This window comes from Triticum dicoccoides, chromosome 7B, assembly GCF_002162155.2.
Source record: "Triticum dicoccoides isolate Atlit2015 ecotype Zavitan chromosome 7B, WEW_v2.0, whole genome shotgun sequence".
Lineage (NCBI taxonomy): Eukaryota > Viridiplantae > Streptophyta > Magnoliopsida > Poales > Poaceae > Triticum > Triticum dicoccoides.
This window is the reverse complement of record NC_041393.1, coordinates 207,501,271-207,513,276: the sequence shown is the minus strand read 5'-3', so window position 1 is coordinate 207,513,276 and position 12,006 is coordinate 207,501,271.

Genomic DNA, 12,006 nt, shown 5'->3' with positions numbered 1-12,006 from the left:
AATCAGATTTTGGAGGATATGCTAAGAGCTTGTGCCCTAGATTATGGATCAAGTTGGGATGACAACCGGCCATATGCAGAGTTTTCTTACAACAATAGTTATCAATCCAGTTTGAAGATGGCCCCTTTCGAAGCCTTGTACGGAAGGAGGTGCAGGACCCCGTTGTCATGGGATGAAGTTGGAGACCGCCAGTTGTTTGGACCAGATTTGATCAAGGAGTCTGAACAGAAGGTGAAGTTGATTCGTGATAGACTGAAAGTAGCGCAGTCCAGGCAGAAGAGCTATGCAGATTCAAAATGCAAGGAGACAGTTTACGAAGTCGGAGATAGAGTTTATCTTCGAGTATCTCCACTTCGAGGAGTTAAGCGTTTTGGTGTAAATTAGCGCCACGTTTTGTGGGACCATACAAAGTTTTGGAGCGTATGGGAGAAGTTGCCTACAAGTTGGAATTACCCAAAGGATTGTCAGCAGTTCATGACGTATTCCACGTGTCCCAGTTGAAGAAGTGCCACGTAGAGATGGCGGATATACCGCTGAGAGATACAGTGCCACTAGAGGCGATTCAGTTGGACAATGATTTGACCTATGAAGAGAAATCAGTCAAGATTCTTGAGTATGCCAGCCGAGTCACCCGCAGCAAGGTTATCAAGTTTTGCAAAGTTCAGTGGAGCCACCACACAGAGGATGAAGCCACCTGGGATAGAGAGGAAGATCTGCTAAGGACCACCCTCACCTATTTTCTAGCCAACCCGAATCTCGAGGGCGAGATTCATCTTAAGGGGGGTAGGTTTGTGACATCCCAAATTTTCAATTTGGAATGTTATAAAATAGATCATTAATGCACATCATATTTTATTGCATTTTGGGTTTGATCCTAGAAATTCTAAGCAACTCAAGGACCCTCGAAGAGAGTTGGGGATTTCGTTATTTTCATATTTAAGTTTCCTCGAATTTTGAAAATATGATCATTTGATTTTATTTACTTTATCTTCAATTATTTTGATTATAAAAAAATATGAGAGAGGGAATAAAATGACTTTCCCAAAATAAAGAAATATTGAGGATTTAATAATAAAATCAAATAAGTCTTATTTTGGATTTTATTGCTATTTTATTTGAATTTAGGAAAAATGCGCGTTTTTCAAAATAGCATTTAGGCCCCAAGTAAATGTTCATCTTGTCTGGCTTGATTTTAGAAGTCGGGGAAATTTTATTTCGGGATTTTTGGAGTCTGTTTAGTATTTCTTTCTTTTGATTTTCTGAGCGAAATTTATTTTAAAAAAAATACGAACCGACTATGGGCCGGGACAGGCCAGGACTCCTCTGGTCGGGACCTTTATATAGCGCCACCCCGAGACGTCGCCAGCCCCAGGCCACCCGAGCCGCCGCCGCCCCAAACCCTAGCCGCCGCCGCCTGCTGCTGCTGCTGCCGCCGCCGCCGCCTGCCGCCGCCGCTGGAGCCGCTGCCCGCCGGACTCGCACGCCGAGGTTGACCCCGTCGCCGCAGCCGTTTTTTTAGAAAAACCATTCGGTTTTTCCGTCGGTTTTTTTAGATCCGTCTTTTTTTATTAGATCGGTTTTTTTCGGTTTAGGTTAATTAGCAAACGTTCGCTCATTCGTTCGTTTTAACGAATGCGTTCATTGTTTAGATCCAGATAATGAACGTTCATCGTTTTCTTTTTCTCGGATTTATTCTGCGATTTTTCTGATCGCAATTTCTGATCCGATTTTCGTTTTAGTATAACTTTTTGCTCGTTTATCAGAATCAGGCGATTCAAGCGCCTAGAGTTTCGTCTCGAAACCCTCTTTCCATTTAACCTACTCAAACGAGTTTTTGCTAATGTAAAATTTTGACTTAGGTTCAGATTAGTAAACGAAGCTTGTTTCTTTCGCCGTTCGATTTTCGTTGCTTCGTTCGATTTGATTCTTTTTGCCAACTGGAGTTCTTAAGTTGAACTTTCTGGTTAGATCTCTTATTTGAGTTTTACCTGTGCATTAGATGAGTACTTATTGTATGCTTGTTTGTTTCTTTGTTTGCGATAGAGTAACCGGATTGCGCCGCTTGCTACTTCGAATCCCTAGGTTTCACGGATCATCAGCAAGGCAAGTAACACTTTGATCATACCTCTTTACTACCCAGTTTTATCCATTAGATCAATCCTCAAACAATTGCATGATTAGGATCTGATTAATATGTGGGTTTTTGGGAAGTAGATGAGGTAGTACCTATTACCTGTTTTATTATCAAACCCTTGGGAGTTACTTCTACGTTTGCTTATTATGCCATGCTATGCTAGTAGACGTGGATTGGGTGAGTGAATATCCATGACAGATGTGAGATTGTTAATTAATGGTTTATTTAAGGTGGCAACTTTAATACACATCTGGGTGGATTGAGGCACTTGGGTATTCCAGGATTGCCTGTTTGTTTTTGGACCGCCACCCAGGCTCAAAGGGATCATAAGATTATTCATGCTAGAAACTTCCGTGTGCAGCCACATGCTATTATGGGCTCTAGCATAGTTGATTAAGTCGTGCGAACTCTTACGATGGTAGACTAGCAGATGTAGGGGAAAGTAGGTGTACGGGTCTACCCAATCATAAGGTGCTAGCGCTTCTGAAATACTATGTCTCGGTCATCCATTTCTCAAACACCATGTAGTGCGAGAAAACAAATGGAGGCGATCGAGTCTTGTGGGGAGAAGTGCGCAACCTCTGCAAAGTGTACAAACTAATCATGATTAGCCGTGTCCCCGGTTATGGACGTCTTGAGTATCTAGTACTTGGATTATCATGTGAATCTCATCATGTTACTTTAATTAATATTGTTGGGTTTTAATGATGATGCTTAATTCGGATTGAGGATGATGTAAACCATTCTCATTGTTTAACAACTACCATGATAGTTAAATAAAATTTATTCCTTTGCAGTAGGGAAAATTGGCTTTATGCAAAACCGTAACCATAGAGCTTTCCACCAGCCATATATGCATGTAGTATAGCCATGTCACTTTATTACTCTCTATGTGTTACATTGCCAGCATATTCCATGTGCTAACCCGTGTTCGGGCTGCAACATTCATGTTGCAGACTTTTCAAACGACGAGTAAGATGCTTTAGGATCGTGGTCCTATACTCAGTGATGCCGTTGGAGTTCATGGACTCACTTATCTTCCAAGCCTTCCACTGTTATCGTTATTAGATGGCCTTAAGCCATATTCATTGTAATAAGCTCTCTCTTGAGACATTCGATGTAATAAGTGTGTGATTACCACTCTGTTATAAATCCTTCAAGTACTGTGTGTGTCAGCATTACTGATCCAGGGATGACACTGATGCACAGAGATCAGACTGTTTGAGGTCTGGTCGCTACACCCATATTGTTGTTTTATTGACTGTTTCAGTATTTCGGAGAAAAGGAATATCAAACGGAGTCCAAACGGAATGAAACCTTCGGGAGCGTGATTTTCGGAAAGGATATGATCCGGGAGACTTGGAGTTCAAGCTAGGGAAGGTTCGAGGAAACCAGGAGATAGGAGGGCGCGCCCCTTGTCTCCTGGGCCCCTCGAGGCTCCCCCGACCAACTTCTTTCGCCTATATAAGTCCACGTACCCTAAAAACATCGAATACGAAGATAGATTGGGAGTTCCGCCACCGCAAGCCTCTGTAGCCACCAAAAACCTCTCGGGAGCTCGTTCCGGCACCCTGCCGGAGGGGGGATCCCTCACTGGTGGCCATCTTCATCATCCCGGCGCTATCCATGACGAGGAGGGAGTAGTTCACCCTCGGGGCTGAGGGTATGTACTAGTAGCTATGTGTTTGATCTCTCTCTCTCTCGTGTTCTCCCTATGGCACGATCTTGATGTATCGCGAGCTTTGCTATTATAGTTGGATCTTATGATGTTTCTCCCCCTCTACTCTCTTGTGATGAACTGAGTTTTCCCTTTGAAGTTATCTTGTCGGATTGAGTCTTTAATGATTTGAGAACACTTGATGTATGTATTGCCGTGATTATCTGTGGTGACAATGGGGTATCACGTGATCCACTAGATGTATGTTTTGGTGATCAACTTGCGGGTTTTGCCCATGAACCTATGCATAAGGGTTGGCACACATTTTCGTCTTGACTCTCCGGTAGAAACTTTAGGGCACTCTTTGAAGTACTTTGTGTTGGTTGAATAGATGAATCTGAGATTGTGTGATGCATATCGTATAATCATGCCCACAGATACTTGAGGTGACAATGGAGTATCTAGGTGACATTAGGGTTTTGGTTGATTCGTGTCTTAAGGTGTTATTCTAGTACGAACTCTTGAATAGATTGATCCGAAAGAATAACTTTGAGGTGGTTTCGTACCCTACCATAATCTCTTCGTTTGTTCTCCGCTATTACAGGCTTTGGAGTGACTCTTTGTTGCATATTGAGGGATTGTTATATGATCTATCTATGTTATTATTGTTGAGAGAACTTGCACTAGTGAAAGTATGAACCCTAGGCCTTGTTTCCTATCATTGCAATACCGTTTGTGCTCACTTTTATCGTTAGTTACCTTGCTGTTTTTATATTTTCAGATTACAAAAACCTATATCTACCATTCATATTGCACTTGTATCACCATCTCTTAGCCGAACTAGTGCACCTATACAATTTACCATTGTATTGGGTGTGTTGGGGACACAAGAGACATTTTGTTATTTGGTTGCAGGGTTGTTTGAGAGAGACCATCTTCATCCTACGCCTCCCACTGATTGATAAACCTTAGGTCATCCAATTGAGGGAAATTTGCTACTGTCCTACAAACCTCTGCACTTGGAGGCCCAACAACGTCTACAAGAAGAAGATTGTGTAGTAGACATCGTATATCTACTGTATTCCAACTTTTGTATGGAAAAAACTCATCAAAGAAAACCATAGAGCCATCAAAATAGGCACACAACACAAAGAAAACAGAATCTGTCAAAACAGAACATTTTATAGTAATCTGGAACTTTCTAATTCTTCTGTAACTCTAAAACTTGTACCAAATTAGGACGACCAGCAACATTTGTATATTAATCTTCTGCAAAAAGAATCAGGGCAAAAGATCTTTTCTGTGATTTATGATAATTATTTTTGTGAGCACAAAGTTTCTGTCTTTTTCAGCAAGATCAAACAACTATCACCCCGGAAGATCCTAAAGGCTTTACTTGGCACAAACACTAATTAGAACTCAAAAAAGACAACCATAACAGTAGCATAATTGCACTAATTCATAAGAACAGCAAGAAAAAAAGCAAAAAAAAAATTATTCATTGGGTTGCCTCCCAACAAGCGCTATAGTTTTACGCCCTTAGCTAGGCATAAATCAAGGATCTAAGTTTTGTCATCCTTGTCCAACTCTTCAATCAAACACTTAGAATCCTTCAAAGATTTAGCATAAAGACCTTCAATAGCAGTACTCCTTGGAGTAAATTTAAATATTTCATTCTTACAAAAAGGATCTCTTATCACTTCAACAAAATCCGGATGGATGCTAATCATCTTAAGGTCTCCTTTATCATTATTACTAGAAGATGCACCCTTGTTCCTAGATCTCCTACTCTTTATGGGGGTTTCCTCAATAATTTTAGTGGTAGTAAAAGTCGTGTTTAGGTTACTAAAGATTTCTTCCAATTTATCGATCCGAGACGGACTTTCTTCTATTCTTTCATGGACTAAGGTACCCCTCTCTTTTTAGCAACTTAAAGACATCGCCCGCTTTTGACCCAAGATTAGTAGCAAAATTATGCATATTTTTGTGTATAATTTCCATATGATCTTCGGTGAGCATTTTATTTTCCATAGCATCTAGTCTTTCCATAACATGCTCAAGAGTGAAAATTGTTTCATTAACCATTAGAGGTGGTGAGCCTACTAAATTTCCCATAGCATTAAGAGCATCAAAAGGAGGACTCATTAAGAAATTTCCACCGGTAATCGTATCAAGGACGAATATATACCAAGTGATAATGCCAACATAAAAACAACGCAGAAGCACAATGGTAGATTGCTTATCGATAGATCTATTATGAGCATTGCAAATTCTATACGAAGCATCTTTTAAATTTTCTCCTCCCCTCTTTTTAAATTTGAGGACCTCATCCTCGGGAGTGAGAGCAATAGAGGAAGAACTATCCATACCGGCAAGCAAGGAAGCATGCAAAACCAGATCCAGCAAGAAAACGGCAAATGGAAAAGGAGAGGCGAATAAAACGGCAAATTTTTGTGAAGTGGGGGAGAGGAAAACGAGAGGCAAATGATGTAAATTGCAAGGAGATGAGATTTGTGATTAGGAACCTGGTTATGTTGAAGATCCTCCCTGGCAACGACGCCAGAAATTCCTTTTGATGTTGCCTGAAGCTACGTCGGTATTTCCCAAAAGAGAAGGGATGATGCAGCACAACGGTGGTAGGTATTTCCCTCAGATATGAAACAAAGGTTATCGAACCAGTAGGAGAACCAAGCAACACAACGTAAACAGCCCCTGCACACAAAGAACAACACCTAGCAACCCGGCGTGTTAAAGGGGCTGTCAATCCCTTCCGGGGTACAGCGCCTCAAGATAGGCAAAGGACGTGAGATAAATTTGCAGATGGGATAAATAGATCGTAGAACAAATAAATTGCAGCAAGGTATTTTTGTATTTTTTAGTTTAATAGATCTGAAATAAACGCTAGGAAAAAGTAGATCACAAGGCAAATATATGAGAAAGAAGACCCGGGGGGCGTAGGTTTCACTAGTGGCTTCTCTTGAGAAAAATAGCAAACGGTGGGTGAACAAATTCCTGTTGGGAAATTGATAGAACTTCAAATAATCATGATGATATCTAGGAATGATCATTACATAGGCATCACATCAAGATTAGTAGACCGACTCCTGCCTACATCTACTACTATTACTCCACACATCGACCACTATCCATCATGCATCTAGTGTATTAAGTTCATGGAAAAATGGAGTAATGCAATAAGAACGATGACATGATGTAGACAAGATCTGTTTATCTATTGCAGAAGATATGGATCCCGTCTTTTTATCCTTAGTAGCAACGATACATACATGTCGGTTCCCTTTCTATCCCTGGGATCAAGCACCGTAAGATCGAGCCCACTATCGGGCACCTCTTCCCATTGCAAGATAAAAACATCAAGTTGGCCAAATAAAACCCAAATATCAGAGAAGAAATACGAGGCTATAACAGATCACGCATATAAGAGATCAAAGAACTCAAATAACTTTCATGGACATAAAAAGATATAACTGATCATAAACTCGAAGTTCATCAGATCCCAACAAACACACCGTAAAAAGGGCTTACATCATATGGATCTCCAAGAGTTCATTGTATTGATAATCAAGAGAGAGAGAGAGGAAGCCATCTAGCTACTAACTACGGACCTGAAGGTCTACAAAGAACTACTCACGCATCATCGGAGAGGAACCAATGGAAGTGGTGAACCCCTCCGTGATGGTGTCTAGATTGGATCTCGTGGTTCTGGACTCTGCAGTGGCTAGATGAAAATTTCGTCGACTCCCCCAGGGTTTCTGGAGTATTGGTGTATTTATAGAGCAAAGAGTCGGTCCAAGGGGCACCCGAGGTGGGCACAACCCACCTGGGTGCGCCAGGGCCTCCTAGCATGCCCTGGTGGGTTGTCCCCTCCTCGGGACTCCCCCCAGGTGCAACCAGGGCCAGTTGTGTTCCTTCCGGCCCATAAAAATCATCATAAATTGGCGTGGCATTTGGACCTCATCTGATATTGATTTCCTGTGATGTAAAAAACATGCAGAAAACAGCAACTAGCACTTGGCACTATGTCAATAGGTTAGTGCCAAAAAATGATATATAATGACTATATAATGCCTATAAAACATCCAAGATTGATAATAAAACAACATGGAATAATCAAAAATTATAGATACGTTGGAGATGTATCATCCCTTTCGTTTCGGTTTTGGTGGACTTGAGTCGTAGGAGACACCGTACTATCAAGAGGGGGTCCAATTTGGATAGGCTAGGGTGGAATCAGCATGTACACTTCATCTTTGCACCCATATCTCATTTCCTCTCCTTGGAGTTTGTGATTTCATTGAAGTGGAGGTTGTGAGGTGCTAGCAGTAGTACCGCCGCCAGAGCGGTAGTACCGCCCATGGACCTCAAGCGGCAGTACCGCCGTTCTAGAGCGGTAGTACCGCTTGGGTGCATCGGCGGCAGTACCGTCCTTGGTTGGCACTGCTACCACCTCGATTCGAGGGTGCTCTCCTCGTATCGGGTTGTGCGGCAGTAGTAGCGGCAGTAGCAGCAGTAGTACCGCCTGTGAGAGGTAGTACCATGGCTACCACCACTGCTAGTGCTGCCCAAACCCTCTTTGTCCCTCTTGTTCCCCCTCTGAGGCCTCTACTCTCAGTCACCGTGGTAGTACCGCTGGGGGTCACGGTAGTACCGCTAGCACCAACGGTAGTACCGCCCCACTGAGCAGTAGTACCGCTCTGTGCGGGCTGAAAAGGGGGTAACAGTTGGATTGTTTCCCCCACTATAAAAGGAGATCTTCTTCCCCAAGTTGACCTACCTCTTTTCCCCATGCTCCATTGTTGCTCCAAAGCTCATTTTCGCTCGATCTCTCTCCCTAGCCAATCAAACTTGTTGATTCTTTAGGGATTGGTTGAGAAGGCCCGGATCTACACTTCCACCAAGAGAAATTTGATTCCCCCCACTAATCCCTTACGGATCTTGTTACTCTTGGGTATTTGAGCACCCTAGATGGTTGAGGTCACCTCGGAGCCACATTCCATTGTGGTGAAGCTCCGTGGTAAGTTGGGAGCCTCCAATTAAGTTGTGGAGATAGCCTTAGACTTGTTTGTAAAGGTTCGGTCGCCGCCTTCAAAGGCACCAATAGTGGAATCACGGCATCTCTCATTGTGTGAGGGCGTGAGGAGAATACGGTGGCCCTAGTGGCTTCTTGTGGAGCATTGTGCCTCCACACCGCTTCAACAGAGACGTACTTCCTCTCAAAGGGAAGGAACTTCGGTAACACATCCTCGTCTCCAGCGGCTCCACTATTGGTTATTTCTTACCTTTACTTATGCAAGCTTATACTGTGTTGTTTTCCTAGCTTGCTTGTGTGCTTGTTGTTGTTGCATCATATAGGTTGTTCACCTAGTTGCACATCTAGACAACCTACTTTGATGCTAAGTTTAATTTGGTTAAGAAAACCTAAAAATTGTTAGTTGCCTATTCACCCCTCCCCCCCTCTAGTAAACCATACCAATCCTTTCAATTGGTATCAGAGCCTCATCTCTTTATTAAGGACTTTACCGTCCGAAGAGTATGGTTGAAACCACGGACGAGGTGGAGGACCACCCCGGTGCGAATCCCACTTTGTCCGTGGCTGATGCGGGATCCTCGGTCTCTCGTGAGGAGTTCAATGTTTTTATGGACACATTGAAAACCTCCATGACGGCCGAGGTTAAAGGCATGTTTAAGGACTTTCTTGATGGGCTTAAATTATCCATCGAACCATTGGAAGTGGTGATCCCTCTAACAAGGTGACGGATGCTAACTCCAAAAAGGGTGAAGCTAGTAGTGAGCATGCTCCTATTCCTAGTGGTAGAAGTGGGAGTGGCATATTTGTCCATGTTGAACCTCCACTTACTTATGGAGGACCGGCTCCCTCAACTCATATGAATCATGTTGGTCCTCCTCCTAAGCTTGTGAAAATGAGGATTTTGCTTCTTGGGTGTATCGCTTTAAACATCATTTAAATCATAGTCCTACTAATCTTTGGAGAATTATTGAGCAAGGTTTCTACCCGCACGACCCAAGCAACTTCACTCCTAGAGAAGCCGCGGACCATCAATTCAATGAGTTCGCTCTTTTCATTCTCCAAGAAGCAATTCCTCCCTAAGATATTGCACACCTCGGACTTTTCACCATAGCCAAGGAAGAATGGCAACATGTTGTTTCCATTTACAAGGGAAGTGTTAGTATTCAACGCTCCAACTTTGAAGTGGTACAAGACAAAGCCGATGAGTTTGCTATGAATGAAGATGAAGAACCTCGTGAGCTTTACCGGAGATTAACCACTCTCGTGGTCTCACTCCGAGATCATGGGAGCAAGGATACGGATGACAATTGGATCAAGCGCAAGTTTCTCAAGGACATGATGACCTACCACAAGGCCATGTCATCCATCATCCGTCAAAGGCCGGACTCTCATGCCTTGTCCTCAAGTGAAGTGTTGGATGAGTTTGTTGCTATGAGGATCTTGGACAAGACCGCCAACAATGCGGTGTTGCATTCTCAACGATCAAAGAAGCCCAACCTTGCTTTGAAGGCCAAGGCTAGTGTGGAAGAAGAGAGTGAAGAGGAAGAATAGTAATGTTGCCCCAAAGATACAAAGTATGCTTATCATGAGCACATGGCTCTCGCGTCACGGCAATTTTGGAGCAAGAAGAACACAAGGCCCAACTTCAACAAGAACAACTAAAGTGGAACCAAGGGCAAGCAATGTGTGAGGACATGCTATAATTGTGGCAATGTGAGTCACTTTGTTGCAGAATGCCCGTATGAGAAAAGGGAAGACAATGGAGGCAAGCTTATCCGAAAAGACAAGGCCAAGTCCTTCTCCAACAAGAACAACTTCACCAAGAAGACTCCTCCAAAGGGGTTGGTGGCACAAGAAGAGTACAATGAGGATGGTGATGATGATGAAGACAGTGAGACGGTTGTTATGGCCTCCGTTGCCATTGCAACAACTCCACGGGTGTCCTCCTCGACTCACCCAACGAGAACATCACCGCCAAGTTCCTCATGGCTAAAGCCACCAACAAGGTAACCCCCAACATCAAAACCACCATCACTACTAATCCTTCCTTGATGGATTGCATTGATGAAAATGAGGGGTCTAAGGAGGAAGAAAATAAATTTGAGCCTTATATGAGTAAGCTCAAGGGTAAATTCAAGAAGCACTTCGTTGCTCTCTTGGAACAACTTGGTGAAGCCAATGACATGATCGAGTCTCATGAAGAAACCATCACTAAGATGGAAGAGCATAGTCGTGACCATGCTGATGATATATTTTATTTCCTAAGACCCTTGTTGCTAACATCAAAGGGCCCATTACAAAATGGGTACCTAAAACCAAGCATGGATCTCTTGTAGGTGTTTTCTTCCAATGGGGGATCATGGTTGCTCAATAGTGGAGCCACAAATCATATGATCGGAAGCAAGGACTTGGTGGTGGACGTGCATAAAGTTTCATCTACACCCACCAATGTCGAATGGGGTGATGCTTCATCTTCTAAGGATTGGGGCTTGGCAAGGTGGTCATTTCTCATGATATCACGATCGAGAAAGTCGTGCTTGTTGAGTCCCTTGCATACAACTTACTTTCCGTTCGTTAACTTGCACTCATGGGCTTTGCTACTTTCTTTGATATTGATAACGTGGCCCTCTTGTGGAGAAAGACTCTTAAAGTAGCCTTTGTTGGGCATGTCGAGAACGGTCTTTATGTGATTAACTTTTCAGAGTGACCCACTAAGAACGTGACATGCCTAATGGCAAACGTTGACGTGGGATGGCTTTGGCATCGCCGTTTAGCCCATGTCAATATGAGATCTTTGCAGAGTCTTCTCAAGGGGGACCATGTTCGTGGACTAAAAAATGTTAGTTTTGCCAAAGATCGTGCTTGCAGTGCTTGTATCGAAGGAAAGCTACATGAGAAGGCTCACCCTCCCACGACTATTATCTACTTGAAGAGGCCCTTGGAGCTCCTTCACTTGGATCTCTTTGGGACTCCATCCTTTGATAGTATTGGGGGCAGAAAGTATTGCTTGGTGATTGTGGATGATTATTCAAGATACACTTGGGTATATTTCTTCAAGAGGAAGAGTGAAACTCAACAAACCGTCATTGACTTTGCAAATGAAGCTCAACGTCAACACAATGCAAAGATCTTGACAATAAGAAGTGATAATGGCACTGAGTTCAA